This window comes from Syngnathus scovelli, chromosome 17 (genome assembly GCF_024217435.2).
Source record: "Syngnathus scovelli strain Florida chromosome 17, RoL_Ssco_1.2, whole genome shotgun sequence".
Taxonomy (NCBI): domain Eukaryota; kingdom Metazoa; phylum Chordata; class Actinopteri; order Syngnathiformes; family Syngnathidae; genus Syngnathus; species Syngnathus scovelli.
In genome coordinates this window covers 2,057,474-2,073,090 of record NC_090863.1, presented here as the reverse complement: position 1 = coordinate 2,073,090, position 15,617 = coordinate 2,057,474, and the positions used below count along the sequence as shown (strand labels likewise).

General features: G+C 43.1%; 2 long non-coding RNA genes across 2 annotated transcripts in view; one reads left to right on the top strand and one right to left on the bottom strand.

The window, feature by feature from the left end:
- LOC125984742 (uncharacterized) overlaps positions 1-15,617 on the top strand; it is a 51,702-nt gene that overhangs the window by 15,620 nt on the left and 20,465 nt on the right. The window lies entirely within an intron of this gene.
- On the bottom strand, positions 9,205-15,372 carry LOC137839616 (uncharacterized). Its single transcript, XR_011085627.1, has 2 exons — positions 14,746-15,372; positions 9,205-10,347 (listed from the first exon to the last, which is right to left on the bottom strand). It is a non-coding gene; the product is annotated as an uncharacterized lncRNA (long non-coding RNA).

Here is a 15,617-nt window from a genome sequence, read left to right as displayed (position 1 = left end):
AGCAATCCAATACTTCTAAAGGGTGGACACTTTTCCCTTGGTATTAGGTGGTATTAAGCGCTAAGCATCTCTTATTCATTGTCTTCATCTTTGGGGCAAGGCAAGGTGTGTTTGAAAATAAAGCTCAGAGGTGGGTGTTTCAGCACAGCGGGAGAAATACATTGGGCGCGGGCGGGGGCACCTTCACAGGCGTTGATGAGAGAAGCTCGCTCTTAGCCTCCTGCCATGCATGACCCAAGTGAGCTGGGAAATTGTACAAAAATAATCCAGCTTGAACCTCAAAGACTGATGAGGGAGGCCTGAACCAAGCAGCCTTGAAGATCAAACAGAGCGAGGATGCAAGATGTGAACGGAGGTTTTTAGCTTTTGCCGTGCTAGCGTTTAAATCTTGACTTCCCTGGCTGTTTAAGTTGTCAACTCTGCAAAAGCACTTGCATTCTTGATTTAACCCAAGTTGTAGCTTTTGGGGGGGGTTGTAATTCAAGATTCAAGAGTTTTTATTCGCCATGTTTGAGCATGCCAAACAAGGAATTTGACTTCAATAAATCATAGCCTCTGTTCAACATTTAGGTGACTAACAACACTACTCAGGACATGTGAAAAATGGCAGATATTCTCAAACATCCCCTGATCTTAATCGGACTGGGCTTGACTTGGCTGCGGGGATGTTATGAAGACATTACGATACCACTGGTCATATATTTGGTCACATTTTTGGTGTTTGTTCAAAGTATCTCCGTAGCTTTCAGCATAGCCTTCGCAGTCTGTTACAGCTTGGAAACATCGTAGCTAGTAGTGAGTGACTACTTGTGCGCTGTTTCAGGAACGCTGTGCATTGATGTGCTCGCAAATCGGGCTGGATCCCTGCGGTGGATGAGGCCGTCCGTCACTGTGTTACTACTTTCCGTTTGGGAAAGCAAGCCCAGCTGACTTAATGTTGGCTTCGGTGCATGGTTCCAGTGACACGCTTTTGACTTTCTCCTCCCTCCCATGTGGCCCACCCAATTTAAATAACAGCCATGGCAGCGTAATGAGAAAACAAATATGGAGTCGGATATCCATGGGCTGGAATTTGTCTTTGGCATCTTTTAAATTAGAGCAAAGGTGGGATGTAAATTGGATAGGTGCGCCACCCAATCCAACGTGTACTACATTAAGAAACAAAGCGTAAATCAAAACTGCACCCGAGCCATTAAATGGGGCAGAAAAAGAGCACAGACCATGTCCAGGCTTTCTGAGCTTTATTCCTTAAGGGAGTTTTGCTTGCCGCTAACACCGCTAGTGCTTGACAAGCCTGCTTCTGGACTTCCTCCAAACTCGGAGACCATTTAGTTTGTGATTTGGCGCAGTATGAATCAAGTTGAATCCAAAATTGGATTGAAAAAGGAAAATGGGTGATCTGCATTCAAAGCAATGATATAGAACAGTCAGCTGTCAACAGTTAACAGTACGTCTTCCATAATTGTGAACCGTGTTATTAGCAACTGTTTCGTGGCGGCAAAATCATTCATCATCTTTCTTGGACGAGGTAATCAAATATGAACAGCCTGATGTAGCAAAGACATACTCAGATTCTTCAATCTTCTTCCCCTGACAGGTAACACGGGTTTCCTCACAGTCGGGAGTCGAAGAAACCCGCAACACCGCTCCGCTCCTCGTAAATCCTAATGTCATATCTCGTGTGCCGGTTGCACTATAAAGCAAATCATATAAAGCTGCAAAGGGTTTTCGACACGTGACATCTTTCACAGTGAGTGTGCACAGTATGTGGTCAGCCCGTGTGTTATTTCCCCTGCAAAAATGACAGCCGAGTAGATGTTAGGTCAAGAAATGAAGCAGTACGATAAAGTAGAGAAGTGGTATGGGATTAAAAAAAAAAAAAAGGCAAAAACCCAGGTGTACTGCTCGAAAAAAAATAAAGATTGGCCAATGAATCGACCAACCAGCATGGCTAAATGCAGACTTTCAATTAGTCAGCTGAATGAGGAATTTTCAATGAAATTCACCTTTTTCAATCCAAATTTCAACCAAGCTGCTCTGTCAAGTCGGAAAAATGTATTTCGTATCGGAATATCAAATCAGCATGTGAAGCCAACCCAAGTCAATCCTTCCACTATTCCGGATGTGTGCACCTTCACATGGCTCCATTTTGGTGATTTGGTTCAAGAAACTTTCCAGTGACCAAGCCTCAGTGTCCTTTGCCCGTGGCATGTTTCTACAGCGTCTGTATCAGCTTAACCTTGTCAGTGCAACGGGCCTTTCTTTCCCCAACTCTGCTTCTTCCATACCTTTGCGCCGCCTGCAGATGGAGCATGTTAAGCAAACCCAGCCAGGCATAACTAATCATTCCTGCATCCTTGATTTTGATAGATAGCCCTGGTGACTTCACTTTATTAGTATGTGCATAAATACTACGTATCAGGGTGTCCAAATGTTGCCGCGGTCTTTGCTTTTCCGAAAACAAACTTGGAGGGCAGAGTCAAAGCGGACATCTGCTTTAGGTTTGAGGGAAAAGCACGACGCTCCGAGAATGCCCATCCGATGACGGGTAATTCTGCAGCATTAGCCTCGAAACGTTCCATTCTTGATTGTCAGGCACCACAAACGGCAAAAGCTTGTCTGAATGCTAGGAAGGATCTCAGAAGCTCCGATGGGAAATGATCTCCCGACATCCTATGACGCTTGCAAAGTCCCACTTGTCACTCGTGAAAATGTCGTCCAGACGATTTTTGTGGGTATACGCTTCACGTCTGTGTGCATTTACTCATGCGTGCCAGGCGTGACCCATTCAATGTATGCATTCAAAATGAATTGATTTATATATAGCCTTTCCGAGCGCTACTGACCTTTTGCAATCTTTTTTGAAAAGAAAAACATCAATTGCTGTTTCATTTTGCTGAATTGTATTTTGCCAAAGGATGACGCAAAGCAATGGGAACTATTCGAGGTGAGCGTTATTACGTATGTGACTGCCATTTTTAAAAATGTCATCAGCAACGTTTTGAGAGCTAATGCCAAACAAAAGACGTCTCGGATTGTGAAGTACTTGAATGTGGATTCTTTCAATTTCGCCGATGAGAAATTTCAAATGAGATTCCAAGTGAGGATAGTTCAGGACAACTGCGCTTTTCTTAAATACGCATTCAATGTGTGAAAAGCCTTCACTTGCCTTGTTCACTGGCACTGCAATGTTGAGTGTGAACTCTCACTTGTGAACAGGCCACCCAGGAGACAGACAGGTTGACCCATGAAATGTGACTTAAATATAAACAGCAAGGAAGCACGCCTGTTTGCGTTGCGCCAAACTTAAGTGAGACCAAGTGAGGCGGCGAGCTGAGAAAAGTTGCAAAGCGGGGAATTTGCAGTCAGCTAATGAGCAAACCAAGGGGCACATGACTTATTTATTTCCCGCGCTCGTTTCGTTACGAGAAGGGCACAGCAATTAGCTCCGAGGAGATGACATCTGGAAGCACCCTTGTGCGAGGCAACGCGAGAGCCCCGACTGTGAAATGCTAAACAACCTGCACGGCGCGCTGCATCGGGGAATGGAAATGGCATCGTCCGTAACATTGCTTCAGCGGTTTGGCAGATTGCAGGTGCATCATGCGGAAGAGCGGGGGAGAAGACAAAATCAATCAATAACTAGCCGCAAATTCTTCTCACGCACTCTAATCAACGTGTGGGGGAATTTTTAGGACTTACCCAAATAGGTTCAGAATAAACACAAAAGTAGTGTCATACAAAATATACATGACATGGCTGGACATTGAAGAGTACCACAATCAATCAATCAATCAAAAAAAAGGGCATCACGAGAGGCTCGCAGGCTAACTTTTCACTTGATGTAGAAAAGCAATAGTCATCAGATCTATGAACTGAAATTGGATACCACATCTTATAACATCTCGCAGGTCAATGAACTAGCTCACATTAGCCTAGCATAGCAATGCTAATGATGTGATCTAAGACTTTAACATTTAGTTCGAAATTCCTTTTCAAAAAATGGTCCATTAATGATCAAAAAGTCTCACTACGAATATGGAACCGTGGCTTTGGCGGAACCGTGGCTTTGGCGGGACCGTGGCTTTGGCGGGACCGTGGCTTTGGCGAGACTGTGGCTTTGGCGAGACCGTGGCTTTGGCGGGACCGTGGCTTTGGCGGACCCATGGGTTTGGCCCCCACTGACCAAGACAGTAACTGTGTGTGTGTGTGTGTGTGTGTGTGTGTGTGTGTGTGTGTGTGTGTGTGTGTGTGTGTGTGTGTGTGTGTGTGTGTGTGTGTGTGTGTGTGTGTGTGTGTGTGTGTGTGTGTGTGTGTGTGTGTGTGTGTGTGTGTGTGTGTGTGTGTGTGTGTGTGTGTGTGTGTGTGTGTGTGTGTGTGTGTGTGTGTGTGTGTGTGTGTGTGTGTGTGTGTGTGTGTGTGTGTGCGTGTGTGTGTGTGCGTGTGTGTGTGTGCGTGTGTGTGCGTGTGTGTGCGTGTGTGTGTGTGTGTGCGCGCGTGCGCGTGTGCGTGCGCGCGTGTGTGTGCGCGCGTGTGTGTGTGTGTGTTCAATGGGTTTTGCAAGCAATTCTGCCATCATTAAAGCTAAAGCTGGAGCGTGCACACATCACCACCCACACAATTAATATCTTTGAATGCATATGCATGATTTCAGCCTTATGAATCATTTAAATGTGTGTACACACTGTGCCCATCCATCCATCCATCCATCCATTTTCTGAACCGCTTAGTCCCCACGGGGGTCGCGGGCGTGCTGGAGCCTATCCCAGCCGTCATCGGGCAGTAGGCGGGGGACACCCTGAACCGGTTGCCAGCCAATCGCAGGGCACACAGAGACAAACAACCATTCGCACTCGCACTCACACCTAGGGACAATTTGGAGTGATCAATCGGCCTACCAAGCATGTTTTTGGGATGTGGGAGGAAACCGGAGTGCCCGGAGAAAACCCACGCGGGCTCGGGGAGAACATGCAAACTCCGCACAGGGAGGGCCGGAGGTAAAATCGAACCCGCACCCTCCTAACTGTGAGGCGGACGTGCTACCCAGTTCGCCACCGAGCCGCCCCACACTGTGCCCGTCTCACATTTTTAATTCAAGTTCTCATACGAAAACAGCCACACGTTTCGACGCAGAAGAGAAACAAATGAAAACAAAAGCACCTTATTGGTTCAAGTGGGATGTGTCAAGGATTGAGATTGTGTAAAATGTCAGCCTTCGAAGAGATTACTCGAAGCACGAGCTCTTCAATCAAGGGAATAAAATGGTTGGCCCACAGAGGTAATGCTAATGAGTTACGCTTTGAGTCCGTGTGTCTGCGTGCGTGGGGGGGATTTGGGTGATTGAAATGACACACCAGTCCACAACCATTTTGTCCATAGTAAGTGCAGCAACCTGCTATGTTTGCTACATCCGTAGTTATTGGGTACTTGTCAGTGGCGTTTTTGTAAGAGGGAAAAAATGGTGCTGTGCTGACAACAAAAATGAGCTGCGACTGATGTTGTTTCTGTGTGTATAAGCAAATGAAACCTATACTATTTCATTGCAATTGTTTCAAAAAATCGATGAATCTGTCAATTATTTTCTTGATTCATCAGTAACACGTAATTGTGATTCCAAAGAAAAGGCAAATGCTCGATTTTGATTCAACCCCAAAATGATACATCTGTTTTGTATGGAAGATTACAGAAATCATATTTACTGCTGAGAATTTGGAGGATTTGGACCATTTGAAAAGCTACGGAAAGGATTGATCAAAAATCACTCTCGATGAATTTGATCATCCATTCAATGTCGATTTATAGTATGTCATTCATCGCCAAGGCGACCGAAATCATCCTCGCCCAATTCTTACCGATAAGATTTCTCCTTTTTGTTTTTCTTTCTGACACAAGACGCACTCGATAGTGGGAATCTTCAGAAACTGGCATGACGTTTCTCATGCGTCTTAGCAGCAATTGCACCGTTGATTGCGAGAGCACTTAGTCATCAAGTATACCGTTCTTCTTGTCATTAGCCTCCAGATGCTCGAAACACTGCTAATTCATATTCAGCAAGCACTTTATTACGACGCAGAAGGAATGAATAATCATTGGATTCAGTTCAGCTGGCTGCTTATTTGTGGTCATTGGTTTACTTTTGTCCTCTGCATGAAATACTCGGATTGATCTTGCATTTTCATATCAAACCAAATCGTACTCAAAGCACCCTCTCATCACCGAACACAGATTATCGGGCTCCCTGCCTGCCAATCAAGACTTTGGTAAATTTGCACGGCAATGAATTAGCTTGGATGAGGAATCGGCACATCTACATTTTTCACCTCGGTCATATTTCCCCTTCCATCCAAATATATTATCATCATCATCATCATCATGGACCGTGCCAAAGACGTTGTGTTTCTTCTCATTACAATATCCCATTCCTACACAAACGACACATGGATTGAAGTGAAGAGGCGCCTAACCCTTTCCATTCCATCGCGACACATTTGCCATTCTCAACGGATTGAGGGGGAGATTTGGGTTTTCAGCAAAAGACCTTACCTCCGAAGAAGAGGCTATAACAAGCCCCTTCAACTGTGCATCAGTAGGTAAGGAACGCTTACATTTGTAGAAATTAGCATGCGTGGAAACCGAGGTCAAGAAACGTTGCCCTTCGCACTGACGGAATAGAAATTCAGGGGTGAAGTACGTATATGTCAATAATGGCTTGGAAATGTGTCACGTTGCCATTTTCAACGATGCAAAATAAATACTTGCTTCCCATCCAAATCTTTCTCGACTCTGATGTCAGACAAAGCGGCTTTAAATTGGTGCCAAATGACATATACGTACGTATTTTAGTTCTGGCTTTCTTGGGCTTCGTATTAGACAAGCAAAAGCATCAAGCCATTAATCATAGTCCAGTCTGGCGTGCTTATCTCCCCCATTGGCTTATCAGACTCAGTGAAGAAGAACCGAGACGACCGATCAATCAAGCGCTTTTTAAATGACTCTTGAAATTAGATCCAAGACAGGGGTCATTTAAAGAGCGCTTGGCCTGGGTCTCATTTCACAAACAAGAACAACAAAAGCATCATGTGCTCATTCACCCCTAGATCAGTTTCATATTAGATGATGGACCCTCCCTCATCTTCATAGTTGAGCTCTGAAGTTTATGGACGTAGTATATAAAGTGATGCCATGCATGTGCAATTTAAAGGTACCAGAATAAAGATTTATATCACACGTTGTTGTACAGAGTTTGGTCAGTGGACATGGGTGGTACGCTATTTATTTTATTTTTTTTGATTGATTGATAGTGGGATGTTTTCACCACAAGAGCTATAATAATTTTCACATTGCACTCGGACACCAGTGCGAGATGCCTTTTGGAAAATGGGGGTGAAATTGTTTGGAGTTTCGAAGTGATGAGTGCCTCTTGGACTAGTGTTTCTATTTGTACCAAAATACAATGGATGAAGGGGAAAATGGAAAGAAATTGCTTTTTGTGCCGGTGTTGTATTTCTCCGACGTCAGCACAAACATACAACAAGGGAAGCTGTCACTGCTTCTGTTTTCTTGTTGAACAACGTTTATATTTCCCTCAAGAAGAGGTTTGTTGTGAGGTTGGCATATCCGTGTGGAAGAATGTGACGGTTTTCTCCAAATGAACAACGACCCGATTAAGTTGGGGCTTGATGAAGAAGCCGCAAAAGTATCGTGGTTTTCCCTCCTCGCTCTCAACAGATAGTTGAATAGAAAGCCAGCACTAATGACATGTCAAGCAAAGCAAGCTTTAGATCCATTTGGATTCCCGTCAATGTACAGTAGGTAATCAAGTTTCCAAGTCCAATCAACTTGGCCCAAATCCCAATTTGGGAAAGTGCAGTCCTAACACGTTGCATACCAATCATAACATTTGTGGACATAAGCATATGGGAACGCGCTTACGACGAACATGGCCTTGAGCTGCGTCCGTTGACATATTTGATTTCTCTCGACCGCTCAGGTCAGCTGCTAGGACTTCTACAAGTTTGATTAGGCCCATATCAAGGTGTCGCCCCTGCAGTCCTAACACGTTGCGTCCCAATCATAACATTTGTTGACCCCCTAAAAAGATCTTTGGAGGACAGGAAAAGCATTAATCAGGCAACCGCAGCAGTGCGGCGGCCAGAGTCCGGCCAAGATGAATGCTCTTTGCAAAAGGTGGGAAAAATATCGAACTGAGTGTTGATGACATCTACTGCTTCCTGTCCTTGGAAGTTCACCATTTCCCTTTCGGTCTCAAAGAAGAGCAAGAAAAGATTTGGTGCTTTTCAGTCAACAACTTTTCAAGTTCAGCAGCGGTGAATAGTGGTCAATCACACGCCTATTGAAGGAGGGAGGGCAAACCTCTCTGTCTAAAGTTTGCCTGTCCAAGGGGCGAATCTTAATGGAACCGAGGTCCGTAAAGGTTGCTGTGAAGAACAAAAAAAGCTTTCATCTGCACCTTGGAGTAAAAAGACAGCAGCGATAAGTTCAATATTTACCAACGTGTGTGAGAAAGCCTTTTTGAGTCACTGTGGTGCTCAGGCTAAAGTGCAAAAGCATTCCCTCTTATGCTCTTTTCATGAACAACATGGATGGACGGACGGACAGACATTTGTGTGCGGCTTATGTCTTTTAAAGCAAACTTGGTGAGTTGGCTTTGATGTTTTGGCAATGAAGGCTCATGTCGTACCATGGCAACTGTGTTCCATTGGAAACCAAGTGGCTGCTAAAACCACTCATCCAAGCTCATTTGGAATGTTAACAGTACAAGATTCCATCATATCATAGTGTAGTACGTATACATATTCTCCACATGGGTGAGAGAATATTGTGTTCAAATAAGACAAACATACGTACTTCGCAAGAGTTACAGCTCTTACTGTATTGACGTTTCCATCCCGGTTGAATGGTTCTCAATTTATTCCCAAGGTCACTTCTGAAAATGCAACCTATTTGAGCATTCTTTGCGCCTACGCTTTTCAGCCTCTGTGTTGCTGTGCATAGGCTCGGTACGTAGTATCTACTGGTGGCTACGTCAAATATAGCAAGATGTCTGACGTAGCAAGATGTGGGCATCCCTGGGTGAATGCACAGTCAGCGCATTGTAGATCCCCTGACTCAAAGTTTGCAGCAAGTGTTAGAGATTTGCTCACTCCAACTTATTTTGCAAGAACGAAACAGAAGACAAGCAAGTTCTTTTAGACACCTGCAGGTGGAGAGTCCATTCGTCGCTGTCTGAACAGCGATTATCGAATGAAGTCTGAACTCTCCTTCCTGCAAGGGCATATTTATTAGGAGGAACAGAGTGGGGGTGAGAGTGGGCAGGTTTGGTGAACCCCCGGCCTCTGATAAGATCAGAGCAGGGGGTGTTTTACACTGTTGTGGGAAACAGACTCTGCATTGTGAGGGCCAGACGTGATTGATTTAATTATTACATTGTGAGGGCCAGACGTGATTGATTTAATCATTACATTGTGAGGGCAAGACAAGATTGATTTAATCATTACAGTCTACATTCCAACATAATCATAGGATCAAACTAACCTGAAAACCCTAACATCTCCCTCCTGATTTATCATATGATTATGCCACCCCAAACAACAACGATAAGCAAGAAAAAAAAACATATATACGTATAATGAAGAAAGTAGAATGGTAAAAATAAAAACAACAAACAATGATAGCAACACTTTCCAGTGAAGATGAGGCATTACCTCAACACCCCAGATCAAACTTATTGTGTAAGCGAAAAACCTGCTGGCCAGATGTTATTAGCAGGAAAATTCTTACACGGTCCCTTTGCCTTAAGGCGACCAGAATGCTATCAATAAAAACAAAAAGAAAAACAAAGAAACAGTACATCAGCGTATCCATTACTTGCGAAGCATATTTGATGGTCAAATCAACAAGTTTCCGTAATACATGCAGAACAGAACAGCATCTACGCAATCCACGTCTCATTATCATTATCACAACTGTCACGTCTAAGAAGTTGTATATGTGCCCGTGTTTTCGTCAGCTGATGATGTTCTAGTCTGTAGGTGAGGTCAGTCACACACACCGGCGCACACACTCTTGTCCAGTTGGCAGGCAGCATCGGACAACTCCTTGAAAACGGCTCTCTCATCCTGGCACACAGCGGTGATGTCCAAAGCTCCCATCCAGTTTCCTCCTGGAGAGCAGTCGTCGTTAATGCATTTGTGGGTCCTGCAACCTTGGATGCAACATGTGTAGTCAGCAAGACTTGGAATGGTCCCTCCCGTCGTGGCTGGCCCAGTTCTTTCCTTTGATGACCTCGATGTAGACCCAGTCTCCTGGATTGATGGGGTTGTCGACCTGTGAGGAGGAAAGATCAAGCGGCAGTAAATTTGTCTTTGACACAGTTTGAGCGTCCTGATCATATAATCTGCCAAGGACTGCTCTTCATCTGTTGTTTGCAACTCTCGTAGTCAATTGTAGTGCCCATTTAACTGGCAAATAGGAATGTTTGCGGGAAGAGTTTGAACACTTCCTAATGATTCCCTTTAACCAAAAACTATTTATGACAGGGGCGTTCCCATTTATTGCCTCCTGGTTTAAAAGAGATTGTCTTATCCATGCCTTCTTTGTCCTCACACGCTCGCACCCACACAGGGTGTGAACACACACACACACACACACACACACACACACGCACCCACGCAGACAAAGAGATTCTAATCCATCTCTCATGTAGCTTCTCTTGATAGAATCTCCTATTGGTAAATGTATAGCAGACGTTTTAGCATATAATCCCATACTCTGCTCTCTCACTTCTACTTTTTCATGTCGGTGCAGTCGTAGGTGGCCCCTATTGCAGTCATTGTCTTGTTAACTGTCGCCTTGTGACTCCTATGCATGACTGTGTGAATGTCAAAAATTGAACGTACCTAACTTTCTGACCATCCAACCTCCACTGTGGTATAAAAAACCTTACTATTGTATTGAGTAGGTACATTGAGCAACCTAGCTTCCTCCTGACTGCCAAATGTCCTGTTCTAAAATTTATATAACTCGACCTCTACGTCTTAAGCTTGATGAGCCAAAATATAAGATCTTGCTCTTGTTTCCTACCGTTTTAGCCTATTTGTTTTATCCAAATCCGTTCAATCTCTGATTATAATCTGTACCCCTACGTATTTTTCAAATTTTTAATTATTTATTTATCAAATCTCCTCAGTTCTGTCAAACTCAGTGCACAATGAATCTCCCTTCCACTTTGAACCAAGCTTCACCAAATTTGGGAACGCCGTAGCAAGGAGTGCGATTTGGTTGTCAGACACTCCAAGTCCATATCTTTTTGCCGCACTTCACCCTATCAAGTTGGTGTTCTTTTGTTGTTGCTTCAGAGCGACCCCATCCATCACTCTTGAATGAGTCCATTGTTCAAATGAGTCAATTTTCATCATTGTGAGTTCCTCCGCTTTTCACTGTCTTTTCTCGTCCCCGAGGATGTTGTATTTCCTCCGGAGTGTACTTGTCCTCCTCCAAGCACAACAGCAGTCTTTTCTTGTCCTTCGCCAAAGGTCAAAGGTGCTTCAGAGCCAGGCACCATTTTGTGGTTGTTCACGGCTGCAGGCGAAGACTCGGATTGGGTTTCAGGGGCCCTGACACTGAGAATGACAGGCTGGTTTGAACACTTGTAAGACTATCTCCAAATGTAGCTGCTTCCATCAATTTGCTGGTAATGTTTGTTTACCAAACTTCAAATTCTTCTAATAACAGAGGTCTCGTTTTTATATCGTAAATCCTGCAACTCATCCTATTTTTTTTTGAGCTACATTTTATCTATCTATAGTTCCAATTTAATCGGACAGTATGTTGTCTTCAGTATCATTATTGAAAATCAACTCATCGAGGTCTGCTTTCCACATCAAGCCCTGATCTGTATGTCTTGACCTCTCACATGTTATTGTCATGCTTGCTCAAAAATGTGACTTAGAGTATGGTGCTGTGAATTCTCAATCTCCCCAATGAAATTGGATCCCACCTCGTAGTTCTTATCTTTCTCATGTTCCTGTTAGCCTGCAATTGTCCAAATCAAAAATGTTTTCTTTTAACTGTCTTTCTTTTGAACCTCTAAATCTCTCGTGTTGCTAACCTATCTACACAAGAACAAAAAATTTACCACAATATAACACCAAATGTATTCGAAAATTCATTGTCATAAAGTGTTGTATTATTACTATCTTCCACTATCTGTCCTACTCACTCCCCCCCTTCTGAGGCTTGGCAACGCCCATGCCTCACACCTTGACAAACATTTTGGGAGAATGCGTTCTTTACTACATACGATTCCATCATCATTTAATTTGACTTTCTTTCCAAAACGCTTCTCAATTTCTCAGTTCACACATCTTCTACATGTGTTACTGGTTCTCCAGTTTTTTTTGGTGTTTTTTTTCTAGTTAATTATCAATCCAAAAGCTACGTGTTTCTTTCTAACATTCAACCTGCTCAAAATCGTTCTTTCATCAAAGTCGCTCTACTAATTTTCCATAGTAGTCGCCAACAACTTCAACCATTCAACCTGTAATTTCTTTTCATTCAGGCTATCATTCATCAATGTTCATTTGCATCTCACACGCAGTCTCCAAAAAGGAGTCTTTCTATCACATTGGTCCCAATTCATCCAAGCTCACCACACAACATTCATATATCATTTCCAACTCAGGTTTCCTGGTAGAACAATCCACCAATTAAAAAAAAACTTAACTAAAACAAACAATTGGCAAATTAATCTGAATTTTTTCTTTGTTTTTAAATTTGAAGAACTCAATCTCTCAGATTTAGCTTGCAATTGGAATTTTGCATAATCTTATAACACAACCAATCAATTATTCCTATTAAATGTAGCATTGCAAAATCTTAAATTCACAATTTAGCTTCTTCCAATTCCTGAAAGCATGTTCTGTCTTTTTTTTTTTTTTTCGAATTTCTCATGTGGGCTCGACACTTAACATGCACTAGTGTGGATTCGTTTCTGCTTGCAAACAGATTTCTTTTTCCTCTCATTTTTATCTTTCAAAATCATTTCTGTTCTGCGGTGCAACTTGGATAGACCACAGTCTAGCAAATTTTTTTTATACTAAAACTTTAGCCAATGTTCATCATTTTAACATATACGCACACACATGCACAGCTCTCGCATGCAAAAGGTAGTTCCCAGCAACAATGATTCGTCACAGGCTGGCCATTTCCTGTGGTCGATCATGAGCTGGTCCCTCCCATGCACACGAGGACAGCACATTCTAATTTTATTTATTTATCTTCTAGAAGCAAGTTGCATTCCTTTACCACTTGATTTGCATATTTTAACTTCAGTGTAACACAATTTGAGCTCTAGTCATTTGTAATTTGGCCATACAAACAGCATTGTCATACTTCTTGGATGGACAGGACTTCTAAAAATCTAAAAAAAAATTCTAATAATCTGACAATGACATGTTTTGCTGTCATATGGGCATCTATTCTTTCTTTCTCTGTATGAGCATAAGCGGTCAAAGAGGAGGAAGCTTGTCATGCTAAAAATTTGGCTTCTCCTCTGCTCTTTCCTCCACCCTTTGATTGATATTGTTTTGCAAAACGACACTCTCGTGTGAAGTGTCCTCGTCTCCCACAGTTCCAACAGTTGTCAGAATCTCGTGGGGGTTTTGAATTATATGGCGGCCTGTGACCTTGTTGGCCTCTACCTCTCCCTCTGCCTAGCTGGGACCCTTGGAAGAAGACTGTTGTATCTTCATCTAGATCATTATCATCATCTAGATGAAATACATCAGAACTTTTGCCTATCTCAATCCCTTTATCAGCGTCTCCGGGCCACTGCATGTTTTTTGTAAACCAAGCAGTGTCCGCTTCCACCAAGTGTTTCCTCACCCAACTGCCCATTTCAGGGCGGAAATTAGTGAGGAGCGCATTTTTAAGCTGTTGTTGATAAGCACTCTCAGCTGTATCATTGAATGGGATGCCACTATGCACCCTGAATTCTTTTTCAAATCTCAATTGAATGGCGGCCTCATCACTTTTCAACTTTCTATCTTTTGTCTTTTGGATTTGTTCTCTTCTTTCTTGTGAAGCCTTCAACCACATTTTAGCACAATCCAATTCACTCTCTTTTCTTTTCTTTTTCAGTCCATTTTTCTTTTTATCCACACTCTCTTCCAAAACATCAACAACTATCTTCCACACTTCAACTCTCAACTTCCCTTCTACTCCATACTTTTTCTTCCACTTCGGCATATATTGCATGCAATTAAGAAATCTACTCGCCATGTACTTCTCATCTCCGTCAAGAGGTAGAGATTTACCGTTTTTATTTCCCATCTTAATTCTAGTAGTTCTAGGTTATACAATTTATTTTTCTCAAAAATATTATTATTATTATTATTATTACTATTTATTTATTTATTTATGTCTTTGAGGATCCTCAATGCAGGTTTAAATTGACCTTTCAACAAATCACTAGCCTGTATCAATGCTAGAACTGCTTCTTAGTCAACTTATCCTACCAGTCACACACTCAATCACACAAACTCCAGCGCTTTTTTAGGCCTCATGGCTCGGACAAACCAAAGCCGTATCTCATAGCTCGGACAAACCAAAGCCGTATCTCATAGCTCGGACAAACCAAAGCCGAATCTCATAGCTCGGACAAACCAAAGCCGAATCTCATAGCCCGGACAAACCAAAGCCGTATCTCATAGCGCTTTAACTTACTTGTCCCCTGGTTCGTTGCACCGCCGGATCCCGTCAATCCACCTCTGTCAGACGAAGGCAGACCTAAGATGCTGGCCCAGCGAAGAATTCTCTTCCCAGGACTTTCTTTTCCAGGTCCTCCTAATGGACGCTGGCTTGTCGACAATGCAGCACGTCCTCCTTCGCCGGTCAGATGGTGGGTATGAAGAACCCAGGTTTCAGCACCAAAATGTTAGAGATTTGCTCACTCCAACTTATTTTGCAAGAACGAAACAGAAGACAAGCAAGTTCTTTTAGACACCTGCAGGTGGAGAGTCCATTCGTCGCTGTCTGAACAGCGATTATCGAATGAAGTCTGAACTCTCCTTCCTGCAAGGGCATATTTATTAGGAGGAACAGAGTGGGGGTGAGAGTGGGCAGGTTTGGTGAACCCCCGGCCTCTGATAAGATCAGAGCAGGGGGTGTTTTACACTGTTGTGGGAAACAGACTCTGCATTGTGAGGGCCAGACGTGATTGATTTAATTATTACATTGTGAGGGCCAGACGTGATTGATTTAATCATTACATTGTGAGGGCAAGACAAGATTGATTTAATCATTACAGTCTACATTCCAACATAATCATAGGATCAAACTAACCTGAAAACCCTAACAGCAAGGGTCATCAACAGTACAGCCAGATTTGTTCCAACAACTTGAGCATGAGTGACAAAAATGGAAATCAAATGGGAACACATTCTAGTATGCATGCCAAAATGGAGAGACGTGTCTAGTATTTGTCACAAACGGAATATTTCTTGTCCTGTTTGTGGCAGTTGTAAAACAATCTGGATATGGCCGCTCAGGTCCTGGCTTCCCACATCTGATTTCAGCAGAGACGGGAGCAACAAATT